This window comes from Sus scrofa, chromosome 3 (genome assembly GCF_054392235.1).
Source record: "Sus scrofa isolate SSC_HxYL_T2T_F1_AM1 chromosome 3, Sscrofa_HxYL_maternal_Yorkshire_Landrace_v2.0, whole genome shotgun sequence".
In the NCBI taxonomy this organism is placed as follows: Eukaryota; Metazoa; Chordata; class Mammalia; order Artiodactyla; family Suidae; genus Sus; species Sus scrofa.
Genome location: NC_139385.1, coordinates 100,781,273 through 100,800,673, shown reverse-complemented (window position 1 = coordinate 100,800,673; position 19,401 = coordinate 100,781,273). Strand labels below are relative to the sequence as shown.

The 19,401-nt window shown below is 33.1% G+C and overlaps 1 long non-coding RNA gene across 2 annotated transcripts in view; it reads left to right on the top strand.

Moving 5' to 3' along the window:
* Positions 1-19,401, top strand: part of LOC110260015 (uncharacterized) — a 645,415-nt gene that overhangs the window by 475,044 nt on the left and 150,970 nt on the right. For both annotated transcript variants that reach the window (XR_014841967.1, XR_014841968.1), the window contains one exon: positions 2,410-2,494. This is a non-coding gene — a long non-coding RNA (uncharacterized LOC110260015). The remainder of the gene's footprint in view (positions 1-2,409; positions 2,495-19,401) is intronic.

Below are 19,401 nucleotides of genomic sequence, written 5' to 3'. Positions count from 1 at the left end.
TTCTCATCAAACTTGCTATTAAGTGTGTTTTTGGTTATAGCCACATTAGTGTTTCCGATATTTGCTTTTGGTTTTGAATATTTCATATCTAAGAAATTTTCAAACAAAAAATCAAGAAGATTGACTGGTACCTTTCTTCTCAAAGTTGTGCAGGTTTACCTGTTCTGTTATGTTTATGATCCATTTCCAGTAATTGTTTAGAAGGGTAAGAAGTTAGAGGCACAAATTTACTCTTCTGCTTGTATATAAATAGTTGTCCCTGCACCATTTGTTGAAAATGGTATTCTTTTTTCATTGAATTGTCTTGGAATCCTTGTCAAAAATCAATTAACCAATAATTGTGAGAGTTTATTTTTGGACTCCATATTCTGTTAATTTATAATCACACTATCGATAATTATAGCTTTGAAGTACTATCTTGAAATCAAGAAGTGTGAGTCATCCCAACTTTAAATATTATTTTGCTATTACTTCTTTTTTTTTTTTTTTTTGCTATTACTTCTTTTTTGAATTTTCATATAAGTTTAGGATCACTTGTCAATTTCTTTAAAAAGATAATTGGGATTTTGATAGGAATTGTATTGAATCTATAGATTATTTTGAGGACTACTGCCATTTTAACAATATTAAATCATGAATATTGTTGGGAATATCTTTGAGATATCCAATTAATTTAGGTTTTTGATTTCTTTCAACAATGTTTTTAGGCTTCTCAGCACAAATTTTTCATTTTGGGGGTTAGATATATTTTTAGGCATTTTATTTCTTTTTAATGTTAATTTAAATGGAATTACTTTAATTTCATTTATGAAAATTTTTAAAAATTATTTTTACATATAAAAATTGATTTAAACTTCATTTATGGTTCATTGCTAGCCTGTAGAAATACAGTTGATGGTTTACTTTGGTCTTACATCTTACCACATTGCTGAATTATTACATTAGTTCTAGCAGTATTTAGTTGTGGAATTTTAATCCTTTTCAATTTATTGAGGCTTGTTTTATGGTTTAACTTACTTACTATTTTTGGATGAGATGTTCTATAAATGCCTCCAAGTCTAAATGGTTTATATTGCTATTTAAGTATTCTATTTCCTGATTGATCTTCAGTCTACTGGCTCTCTTCATGTTCGAAAGAGTGGTACTGAAGTTTCAGATGTTATTTCTCAATTATATATTTCTCCTTTCAGTAATGGCCATTTTTGCTCTTTTTAAGTCCATGTGTTAAGATTTGTTTTGTATTCCTAATTTTTTAAAGACTTAATCATTATAAATTGTCCCTCATTATTTGTAGTAACATTTTTTTAATCTTAAACTCCTTTTGGCTGATATTAATACAGCTCTTTTAGCTATCACATAGTTACTGTTTGTATGTATAACTCCTTCCATCCCTTTATTTTCAACCTATTAGTATCTTTGAATGAAAAATGTGTCTTCTGTGTGAAGCATACAGGTGGCCAGTTGGATCTTGTTTTTTATTTACTTGTTTCTTAGTTCCATTTTACAATCTCTGCCTTTTGATTTTGTTGTTTCACATGTAATCTTATTATTGATACAGTTGATTTCATTTGCCATTTTGAGTTTATTTTTCTAATTATCTCATGTCTTTTATTCTTTCTTTACTGCTTTCTTTTTTATTAACTGAATGTGATCATTTGTGCACCCTAAACGTAGTTGCGTTGAGCTCTGCCTAAACCTATTGAACAGTTGATTGTTGTTATATTACAATTACTTCTATAGGCAAAAAGTTTGTTTGCCAAAAGTAACTGGAGAATATACTGATAACAAAGAAATGAATTCCTAAGAGTCAAGTCAAAATAATATATAATTCAGAATGTTGCTATTCAAAAGCCCACTTCATGTATATATTACATATATTTAGTGTGCATATTCAGCAAAAGAATATTTATTATGTTGACAAGCTTTATTCAGTGCTTACCCCATTGTCATAGAGTGTATCTAATATGAATAAGTAGATAGGTAGATGGTAGATAGATAGATAACGTAAATATCTAGAAGTAGCATAGGTTATAATTTTTAATTGTTATGATACTTAGAATCCACTGCGATCTATAAGAAAATACAATATTTCTTCTTGGTTGTAGTGGGTGTTTGATTATCCCTTGCATTTCCATTAATTTAGAGTGATATCTCAATTATACTTTGGTTCCATGCGTATTTATCTTGTTCCAGTGTACTAACGTTCAATTTATTTGGATTTCAAAAAGTTATAGCCTCAATTTTATTTCATTTCTGAAAGAAGTGCTAGTTTCTAAGCATAACAAGAACTGAATTTTCAAGCATTGTATTTTTAGACTGTAACAAAATGTGTAGAAACACTGCCCACGTATAAAGACATGTAAACAACCTCTTATTTCTAAGAAGATCACACTTTTTTTCTCTCCTTAGTTGCATATATTGAAACAGTTGGAAAATGGAGCTTTTTGGATCACATTAACCCTCTTTAGCACAGCCATGAGAATTCACCTGAAATGTAAGTGAAATTACTATAATAAAAATTTGTTAGTTAACCAGATTCTATTTTAAAGTCAAATCCTATTCATAGACCACACAAACATATTGTCTCCTGAAATTTGATGAATAGTAGATAACTTAGAGACATAAAGTTTATTTTATTATGTGCTGTGGATTTTCAATTGAAGAAAATTGCTTTAAGATTTTAGCATTTATGATGTGTGTATTTTGTTGTTGTTGTGTTTTCCTGCTTAGGTATATTATGATTTGTAGACTTCTTCCTTCAAAAAATCATAATTAACATGAAAATATACAATATTTGGAGCAGTTGACCAATGTTTTTAACCATTTTTCAATCAATATTGATCAATTTTGAAACAAAATATCTAATCTTTTTTTTTTTTTATGTTCCACTGAAAAGTTGACATTCTCTTAAATAGTTCTGGCAATTTTTGTGTTAAGATTACTCTTTGATATATTATTATAAAAAGAATCTTTCTATTATTACATTTATAACAAGTTACAGTTTTACATAAAAATGTTGTTGCTTTTTTGTTTTAATTGTGTTGGCAATCACCTTATTGAATGTTATTGCAATAGTTTCTTCATTGTTTTGATTGGATTTTCTAGACATAATAACATCCATCAGTAGTAAATATAGATACATTCATTTCTTTTCTAAAAATAACTTTTTTGATGTCTTTATGTATTGTATAAAACTTTTTAAAGAAATGTTAATGATAATAATAGAGGCTCTCTTGTCTTCTTCCTAATTTGTTTGGTAATGTTTGGCTGTTTTACCTCAAATCGAATTTTAGACATTGTGTTTCAAAATGAGCATAATCATGTTCATTAAGTGTTATCATATTCCTCTTTTGTGTGGAGCTTAATTTTAATCAGAAATAATTTTGGTTTTTATTTTCTAGCTTAGGAATACTACCTATCAAGATAGTTATATATGTTTTTTGTTCTTTAATTTATTAATATTTTGAATTAAATTAATTTAATTTTAACATTGTCGATTTATTCCCAAAATGATACTGCTATTGGTTGTAAGTAATACTGATGAAATTCAATTTATTTAGGTTTTTAAAAATTGTATTTAAGTACTATCTTTGCCACTTTTTAATTTTTGTCTGTTTTTCTGGAATCTGTTTTTTCTGTATGCTAGGAAATGTGTGAAAGTGCATGTGTATGATTTTTGCTGAAATATTTGACACTATTTACACATGAAACCATCAGGACCTTATTTCCATTCTACCTTCAGTCTCCCCTTTTTTGATAAAAGTGAAACATACACAGAGTAACAAAAAAAAAAGTAACAATCACTTATTTACTGACGATTCATAGTGAATATTTTGCATTCACTAAAATTTTGCAATTTTGCCTCTTTTTTGTCATCAGATTTTTTTAAATAAGAAAAATTATTTGTCATTGAAGTATCTTGGAAGTTTTAAAAAATATGTGCAATCATCTTTTCTGAGATTGATTTTTTTTCTTTCTGATTGAAATGCTTCTTACTTATTTTCCTTGGTTTCCTTCATTCACTAGGAACGTCAATGTAATATTGATAAGTACAGGTGATGAAGTGTTCTTCTCTTGTTCTTAATGAAAATGCTAATAATGTTTCACTATTCATTTTTTTCTTTGATGCAAGTTATATATTATTGTGGATATACATATACACACATATATTATTGTGGTAAAATATATATACCATAAGATTTTTTTTTTTAGCATTTTAACCATCCTTAAGTGTACAACTCAGTGGCATTAGGTATGTTCACAATGTTGTGCAACCATCACCACTGTCTATTTTCAGAACTTTTTAATGTTTCCAGTCAGAAACCATGTTGATATTCTGAGGAGAGTCTGGGGCTGGAAGTAATATTTTTTGGACTAGTGTATAGTAGCTCAATGAGCAAAGTGTTAAGGTAACCAGAGCAGGAAGCAAATAAATTTGGTTGACAGGTTTGAGAAATTACCAGAGGAAATGTGAAATAAGCTTGCCTTTGAAACATGAGCCGATTAGCAACAGGTGAAGAAAGCAGCACAGAATATCACAGGCTACAGAGAGATTATAAACAAAGACTGAGAGGAATTGAATCTCATGCTATGTTTATGAAACTGTAAGTAATCCAGTAAACAATGAGTAAAGAGGGTAGATGAAATTGCAAGAAACAAAGTTTTATTGGATTCTGAAATCCATATTAGAGTTAGGCTTTATCCTCTTAGTCCCAGGAGTTTATTTGCTATTTTTCACCTGTTGCATAAAAATACTTGTATTTTGGAGGATTTTTATGTGACATTGTGGGTAGAGAAAAAGGTGGTAGATACAGGTAGGAACAATGTAATTGGGAGGCACTGATTAGGGCAGCAGGGAATGGAAAGGATGTAGCAGGTAATCTAGAATTAGACTCAGTAACCTTGGCAATCTCTAGAGCACCACACAATGCCTCACTCACCTTTCTTGCTCATCTGCCTTCTTGTCCCCTTTCAAACTGCTGCTCTCCTCATTCCTCTCAGTGACACATGGATTATGCAATCTCTTGCTCAGAACTACTCATATTCCTTTACCATAATTGAAAGAAAAATAATCATGAAAGAAAAGTTTATTTAAGAGCCATCAAGATCGAGCCCCGTTAACGTTCCAGACTTGTTGCATTTCTGCCCTTACCTTGTGTTTCAATAAAAGTAGCCTCTCTTTTATGAAATAATCACCACAATCAAGTCATATGCCTTAAATATATATAATTTTTATTTGTGAATTTTACTTTAGTAAATCTGGAAAAAATAAATAAAAGCTGTTGCATAAAAAGTAGCCTCTCCCTCTCTTTAAACCATTCATTTCCTGCTTTCTTTTGCCTTTCACCTTAGTAAGTTGCCAAGTGAAAGAACTCATGTATCACCCTTTTAATAAAGGTGTATCAAAATCCTTAATTAGATGGACTTTTTTTTTTCTAAATTCTCATGTTATTCTGCTCACGTATTTTTCTTATGCAAAGTTATCTTATATATTGTCTCCTACATAGGATTTTCATATGACGTCTCTTATGTCCTCATTTCATATCCAGATTTCCCATAGCACCAGTTACAGTGTCGTTTGTAGAACAAATGGTTAAAAATGTCTATTGAATTAATGAATTACTACACTTATTTGTGTTCCATTATACTCAATATAAAATTCAGACTTTCCTGTGCCTTACAATGCCTTGCCTGACCTGGGGTGTTTATCACCCAATCTCATCTACTGCCAACTCTCTTGTCATTGCCCAAGTACAGGACTTTCATATTCACTGCTTACGCTGTAGTTTGTTCCACTATTAGGTGACTTATCAACTGCTGCTTCTTAAGATTCGGATCTCAGCTTCCCAGTGGGGTCTTCCCCAACTGTCCTAATATAAATTACCATTATTCCCTCAATTACACTCATTTGCACTAGATGTTTTATTTATGTATTTATTGTTATAATCATTACCTAAATATTATTTTAGCCCTCACTATTTTTTTTAGGGCTGCACAGGCTAGGGATCGAATCGGAACTGCAGCTTCTGACCTAGCCACAGCCACAGCAACGCCAATCTGAGCATCTGCCACCTACACTGCAGCTCACAGCAACACTGGATCCTTAACCCACTGAGTGGGGCCAGTGATCTAACCGCCTCCTCATGGATACTAGTTGGGTTTGTTACCACTGAGCCACAACAGAAACTCCTACTTTAGACTTTTAAAGTATTATTTATTTTCTCTATTTTTACTGCCTCTAAAGTATAAGCTCTACTAGAGCAGATATTGGCTTTGTCTGGGCCACCCACATATCCTTCAGCACTATGATAGTTTTTAAAGCTCAGCACTCACACTATGCATACTTGTTGAATGAGTTATCCATATTATATCTTTCAAATTCTTCCTCTAACTAAATCTAAAATGCATAGTAAACTGGAGATGGGAATACATAAAGTGGTTTATAACTTCTTCCTGCCAAACTTAGTTTCTCCCAACTTACCTCGAGGGATCAGCTGATCAAATTATTTTAGAAGGATAGCCTGTTTAAGAGTTCATGAAATACACAGTAGGCATGGTCATCAGACCACACCTCCACCCTTGCAACTCACCGATGGTGTGAAATTCCCAAATCAGTTATCTTCCCATTTGAGAGAACATGCTAAGATGAAGAAGCAATCCCAGAAACTGGTTTTCACAGCAGGTTAAAATTATCTACATTAACTATAATGTTTCTGCAATTGTGTTATTTCTTTCCCATTTCAAGTGCTATATTACCCTTTGCATTTGGCTTTATATGTAACTAATTTTAGGTTCTATAAATATTTTAGAATATTTGAATTCTGTAACCTTTTGCCTTTTTTATGACTCTTAGTCAGATTGTTGAATTACAAATCATATGCAAAAATTTGGTCAGATTTAGATGATAGTATCTGTGATCAATGACTCTTAGAAGAAAATCATCTTATCTTTTTAACCTCCTGAAAGTTTCTTCTATCAAAGTAACAAATGTTACTCTTTATCCTTCTCTATTTTAAATTAAAAATGCAGTGTGAAATAGAGGGTGCAAACATAATATTAATAATCCAAAGGTTAATGCTTATTAACAGTAGATATTTTTAATGGGCACTAACAGTGCAAAACACTTTGCACACTTTCTCTCATTTAATTTTCATAACATCCCAATGAATATATGCATTATTGTTAATATTCTATTTCCACCTGAAGAAAGTAAAGCGTAGAGAGGTTTAAAAAATTTCCAGTGTCAAAAAACTAATATTTGAAAATTCCATGCTCTCAATCATCAAGTAATACTGCAGTTTTACAACTGTGCCGACAAAGAGGAGGAGTGTCACAATTTCCAAAGATCCACTGGTGCTTATCCACAGTCTAGTTATTGGAGAATGTTCTAAAATCCCACAACTATCCTATAAGAATAGGCCACAGGATCAGGGTTCGGTATTTTTTTTTTATTAACACTTTTGTAAATACGCAATATGTTTCCATGTTATTTTTACATGCATTCCCTTGTAATCATTAGTTTAAGTCTGTAAAATCTGCCTTGATTTCCAAATTTTACCTAGTCAACTTCAATGCTAAATGCCTGCCAAAGAGTGTGTGATGTAGAAGTTAATTATTATATGCTAACTCACACAAAGTGTGTATGTATGTATGTGTAAAAATTCTACTTAAAACTGATGGCAGTAATGAGGTTTAGGTACCATAATTTCCAAATTAAGGAAAGCAACAAACAGTCACACTAACATAAGCCTTCAATGAAGGACAAATAAAAGAGAAACAGATAAGAAATGATTCAGGGGAAGAGAGTAAGAGTTCACTCCCCACTGAGGTAAACAGAGAAATCTCCGTCTGTGCATGGCATTTTAGTTCGGGCTGAAAAGGCCACTTCAGAGGCAAGCACAGTTGCAAAAGCAGGTGCAGAAGTAGAGGAAGTAATAATATATCATATAGCTAGCTGCTCAAGAAAAGGCAATAGCACAGGTAAACACAGATGACAGATAAAGAGTATTACCCTTTAATTTGTTTTGATCTTTCAAACAATTTTTTAAAACAAAGAGATCCAGCATTTCCTAGAATTAGTATTTATAAACTGAAATATCAATTACTTTTAATTCATTAAATACTATTTTTCCTCTAAAATATATGCTTTTATATATTTCAAGAAATGAAAATAAAACTGCATGTTAGTATTGATTCCCCAAGGTCTCCTATCTTAACTCCTGTATTGACTGAGCAGTTTGAAAAATAGTGTTATGGCTCAAGCAAAAGTGATTATAAAATTTGCTTCTATTTTTAGGAAGAAAATTGAATTGATTTATGGTTTAATTATCTCTGTCACTTTAAATAGTGGCATGGGATAGCATTTCCCCTGAGTTACTAATAAAAAATATAGGCTTGGTGAGTCAAATAGATGATGAAAAATAAAACAGTCTGGGATACATTTAATATTAAATTGGATAAAAGTACTAATTGATACTGAGAACTGAAGTAAAAAATTAATGGATGCAGATATTTTTATAACTTTGTTTCTAGGTGAAATTAGGGACAGAAACACTTAAAATGAATCTTGAATGGTCACATTTGGAAATTGTAGAGGAAAACAAAATAACATAAAATGCCAATTAAAACACAGGCCACATAATTAGACATATATGTGCTTATAAAGCCAGTTTTTCATTGGGTATTAACAATCCCAGTGTAAAATATCTTGAGATCCTCTTTCATAATATATTTTACAATGATAAAAGGTAGAGTGCAAGGGCATCTTTATTTCTGTTCAGAAGAGTCAATTTTGGACTATAACCAGGAAGTTACTCTTCATACTAAATAATCTCTCTATTACTAAATAATAGGTAAAAAGAGACCTATATTTACGCATAAGATAAAGTTTATCACCATACTCTTAGGAAAATGTAGTAAGCAGTAGTAGACACCTGCAGAGTATATTTAAGAGAAGCATAGCTTTCTTATTATAGTAGTGAATAAAGATTATATTTAAAATTAACTTTGAATTATAGACATTAAAAAACTCTATAAACAGTAAGAAAGTTTATATTCAAAAGCATGGCTCTCCCAGGACTGACTGTGAAGCACAACAACATCAGATGATGTGCAGAAGAGAATCAGATTTTGAAAAACATGAAAAGAAAATGTTGAATGAGAACAGAAAAAAGAAAATCCCCAAATCACACTTGGTCAAGGAGTATCCCAAAATCTCAATGTAGAGGGTTTAAAAGAAAATAATGTAAAAATTCTGCTGCATATTTATTTAATTTTCCTGCATAAGTTGTCTAACATTTTATTGTGCAACTGATCTGCTCATAAGGGTAAGATCAGCAAAGTCCAGTTAGGCCTACCCATCCCTGCTATAGAGGCTGATCCATCAGCAGTAGAAGCTGATCTGCCCACAGGGGTAACAACAGCAGAGCCAAGAAGGCCAATGTATTCCCCACACCACATCTTCTGATGGCCTGCCAACAATGGCCAGGTGAATCCCAGGTAAATACCCATCTCCTGCCCCACATCTCAACAATGGCTGTCCAGTCTGCCTTAGCAGCAGCAACTGCAGGATTCTTGACCCACAGGATACATGCATACAGTGACTGGCCTGCTCTTCTAAAGTGCAGCTTCACCAGGATTTCTACCCTCCTGAAACAGGAAGTGGGTCAGTCCACCCACTGTGGCGGCATCAGCAAAGTCTGTGTAGGGTTGCATTCCTGGCTTATTCCCACTGGGAGGCCTGACCGGAACCTGTAGTGCAGAAAAACAAAACACATCAGAATATCATTGCCAAATCTCTGGAAACGAAACTGTCATTGGAATTACAGTTTATGAAAGTAGTCAAGGGCTTACATGATGTACCTAATAGTGTGACTACCTTCTATAATAGAAGTTTTAGATGGGATAAAGAGTCTTCTGTGATAATGTGCAGAATGTCGAGGATACAGTAGAAAATATATTATAATACTAAGAACTATGAAAAATACAATTTGAAATAAAAGCAATCCATTGACACCAACACTGAGATTATTTACCTGTTGGAATTTTGTAACAAGTATTTTAAAGCTGTTATTATAAAAATGCTTTAAGAAGAAGTTACAAGTTCTCCTAATACAAATTTTAAATAATAGAAAATCTTACACAGTAAATACAGGCTTTAAAAAAGAAACAAATGAGAATTTTAGAATTGAAAAATATAATAACCAAGGAAAAACTTCACTGGATGGTCTCAGAGTAGAGTAAATTCAGGATAAAATCAGTAAGCTTAAGGAAAGATACTTTACTCAACCTAGATAATCTTATTACCATTAAACAAGTTTACTTTGTAATTATAAAGCTCCCCCCACAAAAGAAAATTCTAGGCTTAAATGTTTAACTGGAGAATTTAAAGAATTAACATAAATGTACACTATCTCTTTCAATAAATAGGAGAGGAGGAACACTTCTCATCATTTTGAGGTCAATGTTACCTGACACCAAACCCTACAGAAAAACAATTCAAAATAAAAAACTATAAACCAGAATCTGTCATGAATTTAGATGCCAAAATTCTCAACAAAATATTACCAATTGAATCCATCAATGTATAAAAAAGTTAAACACCAAATAGGCTTGACTAAATAGGGTTGATTTCAGATATGCAAAGATGGTTCAATATTTAAATCAAAAATAGTTCACCATAATAAGAGGCTAAAGAAGAAAACTTGTATAAATATAAATTAATGCAGAAAGAACATTTGACAAAATTTAATGTCAATTCATAATAAAAATTTCATCAGACTAGCAACAAAAGAGAACTTACTCAACTGATATGAAATCAACCGCAGAAAATCTATAGCTTAGTGGTGGCAGATTGATTGCTTTACCTCTTGGCTTGGGAACAAGTCATTGATTGCTGCTCTTACCACTTACTCAACATAGAAGTGAAAGCCCAAACCAACAAGATAAGGCAAGAAAAAGAAATTAAAGGTGTACAAGTTGGAAAAAGAAAAACGATTTCTATTTGCAGATTACATGGATGTCTATGTAGAAACTCACAAAATACCTACCAAAAAAAAAAAAAAAAAAAATTCCCTGAACTTAGTGAGTTTGGCAAGAATGTTGAAACTCAAGATAAAATGCAACAAAGTTTAAAATTATGCCAAAGAAGATGAAATACTTGGGTATAAGTATAACAATGCAGAAATACATATGCTTTACATTGCAAAATGCTGGTTCAAAACTCAAAAGAAGCCCAAAATAACTAAAGATGCTTACCATGTTCGTGGACAGGAAAAGATGTCAGTTCCCCAAACTGATATAGTTTTATGCATTTCTGTCAAAATCCCAGCATTTTTTCAGCCATGGACAAACTTACTCTAAAATTTATAAAGATACAAGCCCTAGAATAACTGAAACAATTTTTCCAGAAAAGCATATTGAGAGGAATCACTCTTACTGCTCTTAAAACTTACTGTATACCTACAGTAACCCAGACAGTGTACTACTGATGAAGAGACAGACATACAGATCAATGAAACAGAGCAGATTCCAGAAAGAGACTCAAACAGACGTGCAAAATTGATTTTTGACGAAGAGGAAAACAAAATTCAGTGTAGGAGGAATACTATTTTCAATAGAAAGGGTGCTACAGCAGTTGGGCATACTTAGGCCAAAAAAAAAGTATCTTGTCCAAAATGTCATACTTACAGAAAAATTAACTGGAACTGAATAACAGACTTAAATGTAACATAAATAATACAAAACTTTGGGGGAAAATAACATGTTATACTCTTTAGGAACCAACATTAGGTAAGAGAATCTTAGATTAGTCACCCAAAGCACAATTAATTAAAAAAAAAAAAGAGGCATGCATAAGATTCTCATCAAAATTTAAAATTTCATTCTGGGACAGCTCATATGAAGAGAATGAATAGAAAAGCTAAAGGCTGGGAGAAAATATTTGCAAACCACATGTTTAAAAAAGGAGTAGTTTCTGGAACTTCTAAGGCACTCTTACAAGTAAACAGGCAATCCAGTCAGTAAAATGAGCAAAAGACATGGAGAAACGTTTCACCAAAGAGGATATAGGCACGACAAACAAGCATAGGAAAAGATATTTGGCATCAGTTGTCATTATGAAAATGTAAATTGAAACCACAGTGAGGTATCACTACAAACTTAGAAGAACAAAATAGTAGTGATAATACTGAAGGATATAGAGTACTGGATCACTCATATATTGCTGATGGGAATGTAAAACATTCTAAGATAGCCTGTCAATTTCTTTTAAAAATGAAATGGATTAACCATATGACCTGGAAGTTGCCCTCATGATCATTTATCCCAGAGAAATAAAAACTATGTTTACAGAGAAAATTGTGCATTGATGTTCATAGCAACATTATTCATCATAGCCACAAACTAGAAACCATCCGAATGCCCTTCAGTGGGTGAAAATTTAAAGAAGCTGTGGTACACATCTATACTATTCAGCAATAGGAGGAACAAGCTATTCATATGTATAAAAACTATTATAGGAGTTCTCTTTGGGGTTCAGTGGTTAATGAACCTAACTAGGATCCATAAGGATGCGGATTTGATCCCTGGGTTAAGGATCCGGAGCTGCTGTGAGCTGTGGTGTAGGTTGCAGACGCGGCTCAGATCCCACGTTGCTGTGGCTGTGTGGCTGTGATGTAGGCTGGTGTGGCTGCAGCTCTGATTGAACCCCAAGCTGGGAACCTCCATGTGCTGCAGGTGCAGCCCTAAGAAGAAAAAAAAAAGAAAGAAAGAAAGAAAGAAAAAAAAAACCTGGGATAAACCTCAAAGAAAGTATGCTGAACTTTAAATGATAATATTAAAAGTTTATTCTGTAGGATTCTATTTACATAACACTCTTGAAACAAATAAATTACAGAGATGGAAAGCAGAGAAGTGGTTTGCCAATGCTTACAATGGGAGAGAGCATGTGGTGGTAGTCACAAGAAGCTACTCATGTGATAAAATTGCATATAACTGATATACAAACTCACATCTATAGTTGGTAAAATCTGAATAAGCTCTGTGAATATTACCAATATCAATTATCTGGTTTTGATATTATAGTATAGTTATACAAGATGTTAATGTTGGGAGAGGCTGTGAGAAGGATGTAAGAGACCACTCGGTATATTTCTTTGCAATTACCTGTGAATTTATAAGTATTTCAAAATAAAAAAGTTGAAAAAGAAACCTGATTGCACCATAAACTATATAGAATCACCTTTCCAGAGGGAAATTTCAATCTATGAATAATTACTTTGCACCCACATCAAATCATAATAGAATGTATTTATTATGTACTTACTATTTATCAGATGCCTACCGCCTCTCGACTAATCTTTCTAATAAATATTGTCCCATATTATATTTGGAATTATTTAAAAGTCAAAATATTTTGATACAATATTTTGTTCTATTTTTCTAAACTCAAGCTTTCATATCTATAAACACAATTTGCTCTGTGAATTATTTAAAATAAATTCTCAATTTGTGACCTCCACTTTCCTATCTGAAAAGAAAAGTGATTAAAATTCTAAGAATCTGTCTTAGTCTACTCAGGCTGCTATAACAGAAAGTCACAGTCTGGGTACTTATAACACATGGTTCTGGAGGCTGAAAGTCCAAGATAAGGGTGCTGGCATGATTGGGTTCTGGTGAAGGCCTACTTTGGGGTTGCAAACTGGTGTCTTCCTGCCATGTCTCATGTAGTAGAAAGAACAAATATCACGCTGGGGCTTCTTTTATAAGAACATTAATCCTGTTTACAAAGACTCTGCCTTCATGACCTGATTACCCCCAAAGACCCCCCTGCTATGGCCACCTACCATCACCTTTGGCATTAGGTTTTCAACATATGAATTTGGGGGGGTGGGTGGTACACATTCAATCTATGTATAGCAGGACTTTTCCCATCTTCATTGTTAAACATAGCATAAGGATACATAGGTGGTGAGAGTTGAAGGATAAAAAGTCATTTGAGGGAGAGAAATGAGTGGTTTAGAATTCTTGATTCCCAAGGAAGCAACCTAAATTATCTCAGGCAAAGTTTCCATATTCCATCTTTTCAAATATGAACATATTTCTCTATCACTGAAACATGAGTAGTAGGTCAATATGAAAACAAAACAAGTTTACTGCTGATCTGTCACATTGCTCTTTGAGTGCAACTGAAGAACTGAGAATGTTCTAGGGGCTTGGCAGCTGGGTTCTTGTCAGCAAGCCATCTCTTGCTTGGTTGGCAAGATTAAAAATGGTTATTGCCCTAGGAAGTGAAGAGTAGCCTGGAGGAAATAGCCTGGAGGAAGCTAAAAGAAAGCCCTGTAAAATCAGTAACATGGCATTAAAAAGGTTATTTAGGCAGCAGAGGAACTTAGGAAAGTCTTTTTGTTCAGAAGGTGTAGTAGCTACAGTGACAAATTATAAAGTAAACATGCTCACAAAAATTTCAGGAAACACTTTGTATGTCAGTGCTTATTTTCTACAATGTTACTGCAATATCCCAAGAGATAAGGGCTCAGGTTTTTCTTTGCTTTAGTCTTAATAATATTTTCTTGTATGTAATCATATATACACCCAAGATTAGTGTTAGTGTACTAAGTTCCCGTCTGTGGTGCTTCATTTTGTAAGTGGATGCATGTGTCACTATGACTAGAATCTTATACCAATCTATCTAATTTAAATTCAAACTTGAAAAATAATTTTAAGAATAGCAAAACCACAAAAAAAGGTCAAAGATTCCTGTCACTGGAGAAACTGTAGAAGTGAAGAAATTAGTTTCCATAAGCATATCCAGCCATGAGTGTAGATGAATGAAACATCGGGATGACCTGATAAGTTAATAGGTGGGAATGTAGGGATCGGCAAGTGAGAATCCCACTTGAGTGAGGAGGGTTATTTGCTGATATGAAGGCTTTTACATGTAAAAGGAACATAAATCCATTGAATTATGTCCAAGAAATCATCATGCGACAATGCAATGGTAGGGAAATAAAGCTTCATGAAGAATCTCAATAATAAACTAGAACTTTCTTCTGCCTAGCTAAGCAAATGCATTAAAATACGGCAATGTGAAACAGATAAAAGACCCCATCCTTTAGAAATTAAAAACGACTTACTGGAGTTTCTGTCATGGCACAGTGGTTAACGAATCCGACTAGGAACCATGAGGTTGCGGGTTCGGTCCCTGCCCCTTGCTCAGTGGGTTAACGATCCGGCGTTGCCGTGAGCTGTGGTGTAGGTTGCAGACACGGCTCGGATCCCGCGTTGCTGTGGCTCTGGCGTAGGCCGGTGGCTACAGCTCCGATTCAACCCCTAGCCTGGGAACCTCCATATGCCGCGGGAGCGGCCCAAGAAATAGCAACAACAACAACAACAACAACAACAACAACAAAAGACTTACTGACACAAACTGATGTGATAATGCCCTTCATATCAGATAATGAAAGACAGGAGAGAAACAGAATGTATAGTATTTGATAAAGCATAGAACTCTAAATATGTAAAGATATTTAGTATCAGAGACATGCATTGCAGAAAAATGTTGGATGCTACAGATCCATCGTAACTCTGTAAACGGTTCCAGTCAATTATAATTCACTTGCAATGCTACATTAATTTTTTGATTCATTTCAAGACATGTTTCCTGCACTCTCAATTAGGTTTTCAGTGGATATATAACAAAGTAACAATTCTGAGACCAGATACTGTTTTTTTTAATTAAATGAGTTAATTCCTAGTTAATTACAATATAGGTATAACAATTTATTGGACGAGTAGAAAATATAAATGTATTAAAACGTAATGAATACTTCTCTGAACTTTACTAGGCTTTCATATACTCATTTCTATTTAATTATAACTAAATCATCACCATTTATTGCCAAAATGGAAACACTTTCAAATAATAGCCTGGTTAATACTGAATTAAAGCCAAATCCTATGGTAGTCCTTACATAAAAACAAATGAATTAACTAGGAATAAATTTGTCACTGTAAGTACTAGAAGAGTTATTATAATATAATAACAGTATAATATGCAGAAACATTTAAAAACTTGTAGGCTGAAAACAGAAAGAGTTTATTTTAAAAGTTAATTTTGCTGTTCTGAGTGGTTTCTCATATCAGTAAAGTATTTTGTTTTAGAGCATTTGTCATTTGAGCCATTTTGTACTGAATTCTCCTCGCCCCTAACTAAAAGATATTTCAAGAGATACAGATAAAAATGAAGCACAACTAATTTAAAGTGATGGGATTAAAAGCATTCATCATCATAACAGAAAGTACAATATACCATACTGGAAGTAAGTTTGAATTCAATTCTCCTCATTCCAAAAATGTTACATTTATAGATTTGTTTATTCAAGATAGTAATGTTATGAGAAATACATAATTAAGAGAGTGATTATTAAATTGATATGTTCCACAATGACTTTTTATTTTCAAAATATGTTATCTTTTGTACAAAGTAAACTTATTATAGTGCGACAAACACACTGATGATCTCCAAGCCTCAGATTTTGTATGACAGTTTTCCTTCCTTGGTATTTTGAGCAGCATTTTGCCAAGTTGACCAAATTTTGCAGCCAATTCATGTATGCATTCATACAGAATGGATCTTTATCCTTTCTTTTTAATTCTTCCTATCAGTGCAATAATAGGCATATTGGATATCTTAAAAATTATCCATTACTTATGGGAGTTTCCTTCATGGCTCAGGAGCTAACAAACCCAACTAGGATCCGTAAGGATGCAGATTTGATCCCTGGCCTTGCTCAGTGGGTTAAGGATCTGGTGTTGCTGTGAGCTGTGGTGTAGGTTGCAGACGTGGCTCAGACCCCAAGTTGCTGTGGTGTGGCTGGGGCATAGGCTGGCAGCTGCAGCTCTGATTCGACTCCTAGCCTGGGAACTCCATACGCCGTGTGTGTGGCCCTAAAAAAAAAAAAAAAAAAAAAAAAAAAAAAATCAGTCGCTTAATTGATTAGGTCTCAATTATAATAATTGGGACTGGGAAATAGAATGGTGCAAATTTAAACATAAGGCTACAATGCCTGAAAAGTACCGAGTCCCTCATCATTTGGAGCATTTGCAGGGATTTGGGTGCCATGTTTAATTCTAGAGTTTCTCTGTGCTGCTTTATCCCTAGTGACCAGAAGCTTCCATTTGTTCATCTGTCTTTTGTGGTAAATTTTCTTTCTTGCTCTCCTAGATAACGTCCAGATTGCATCCCTGGTTAACTTTCTGATTTGTATCTGAATGTGACTATTGTGGAGAGTCAGACTTCCTAAGATCTCTTCTCTGCTTCCCTCAATTGGAATTGTATTTAAAAACTAATTTCATTCCTCAGAAGAGTCCTTTCTCCTGGCCTTCTCTTTCTCCATCTTCATCTCTTAAAATGTCTACCTAGCATTAAACCCAGGCTCAAACATGACAGCCATAGACAGTTATTCCCTCTTCTTCGTCTATACTCTATATATCACTGCACTTCTAAATCAGAGCAATCCTAACCTCTGTTGACAAATGGCTCTAAGTGGCAAACCTACCATCTCTTATAAAAATAAAAATGTATTTTTCTTTTGTTTAAGGCCAATGAATTAATACAGATAGTTATCCCAATTACCAGGTAAATTTAGGGTGAACTATATGTGATATATGGTGGTATTAGGTCCTTTTACTTAAGAACTAATTATCTGGAGAACATGTATGAGGTGGGTGTTATCTGCTTGGTTATTTAAAAGAGAGATTCCTTCCTCTCCTTGCAGTGTCTTAGTGCTTTTAGTGGATTGTCTGTGAAACACACTGTATTCTCATTTAATACAAATTCAATAATAAAATTGCCCTCCCTGCTACCTTCATGGAGGGTTTTCTGAGTTTAAAGATTTTGTCTTCAACTATATTCCCCAACAATAGTCAATACTGTATTCAAAAGTTATTTGAGTCCATTCTTACTTCCTCTTAGTGTGTTTATATATTAATTTGAAACACTGTCAAGTTCGTGTATTTATTTCCATTCGTATTCTAATTGTTTCTTTTTCTTGCTAAATTTATTTTTGAGTGTGTGAAATATCCGTGGTTCCCAAAGTCAATGCTATATGAAAAATTTTATGCAAAAGGTGTAATCCCACACTTCAAATCTTTCAACTTCATTCCTACCAATGAAACTTAACCAATATCATTAATTTCTGCCTCATACTTCCTGTGTTTCTCTTTGCACAAATAAGCAAATAAGTGTATATTTTCTTATTTCTTCCTCTTTCTTACACAAAAAGTAGCATACTGCATATGCTCTTTTATACCCTGCTTTTTATACTTAACATATACAGGAAATCACTCTATATCAGTTCATTGAGATCTCCTTTCTTCTTTCTTATGATTGCATTGCACTAACAATATGTGAACATACTATAGTTGGTTTAACCAATAGTTCATATATGGACATTTAGGTGGTCTACAATATTTTGTAATTGCCAAAAATTCTAGAAAAAATAATCTTGTGTATATACATTTTCATATTGGAATTATATCTTCATGGTAAATTCCTGGAAGTGGGATTTCTGGGTAAAAAGTAAACACAGGTGTAGCTTTATTTATTTATTTATTTATTTATTTATTTTGTCTTTTTTAGCTTTATTTAGATATTGCAAAACTCCTCTCCATGGTGGTTGTACCAATTTGCGTTCTCGCCAGCAATATATGACTGTACCTGTTTTTCCACAGCCTAAACAATATATGTATTATCAAATACTACATTTCTTTCAGTATAATAGTTTATTAATGGTGTCTTGCTATAGTTTTAAATTACACTTTTCTTATAATAAATAATGAACGTCTAGCCACAGGTGCGAGGACCATTTCTGTATATTTTATATAAATTGTCTATTTATGTCTTTTGCCTGTTTTTCTATTTTTCTGTTTGCTTGCTCTTTTCCTTAGTCCTTTATCTGTGTTAAATATTGTAAATGTCATCTTCCAGGTTGTTACTTATCCTTTGACATTGCTTAAGGTATGTTGCAGATTGGGTTCCTCAGGAAGAAGGTAAAGATGAAGATAGAAATTGGCATGTAGAAGACTTATTAAAGAATTCCCTTGAGATCAGTCAATACCAATGCAGGGAAAAGAGTATGTTCCACTCTCTTCTAGGCGTACAAGTCTCTTGCTTTGGATCGTTTCAGGTATTTTAGAATTCAGTAAGAGCAATCATGAATAGCAACAATGAAAGGAAGCCTAATGTTTTCTTCTAACCTGCTTCCCTTCTGTTTATCATGGTTATATTTAAATAAATGGCAAAAAAAAAAAGCCAAAAGATCAATCCCGATTATCATAAATGTAGTGAATTATTGTGGGATTTACTCACATATTTATAGGTGCAATCTGTTAAATTTGGGA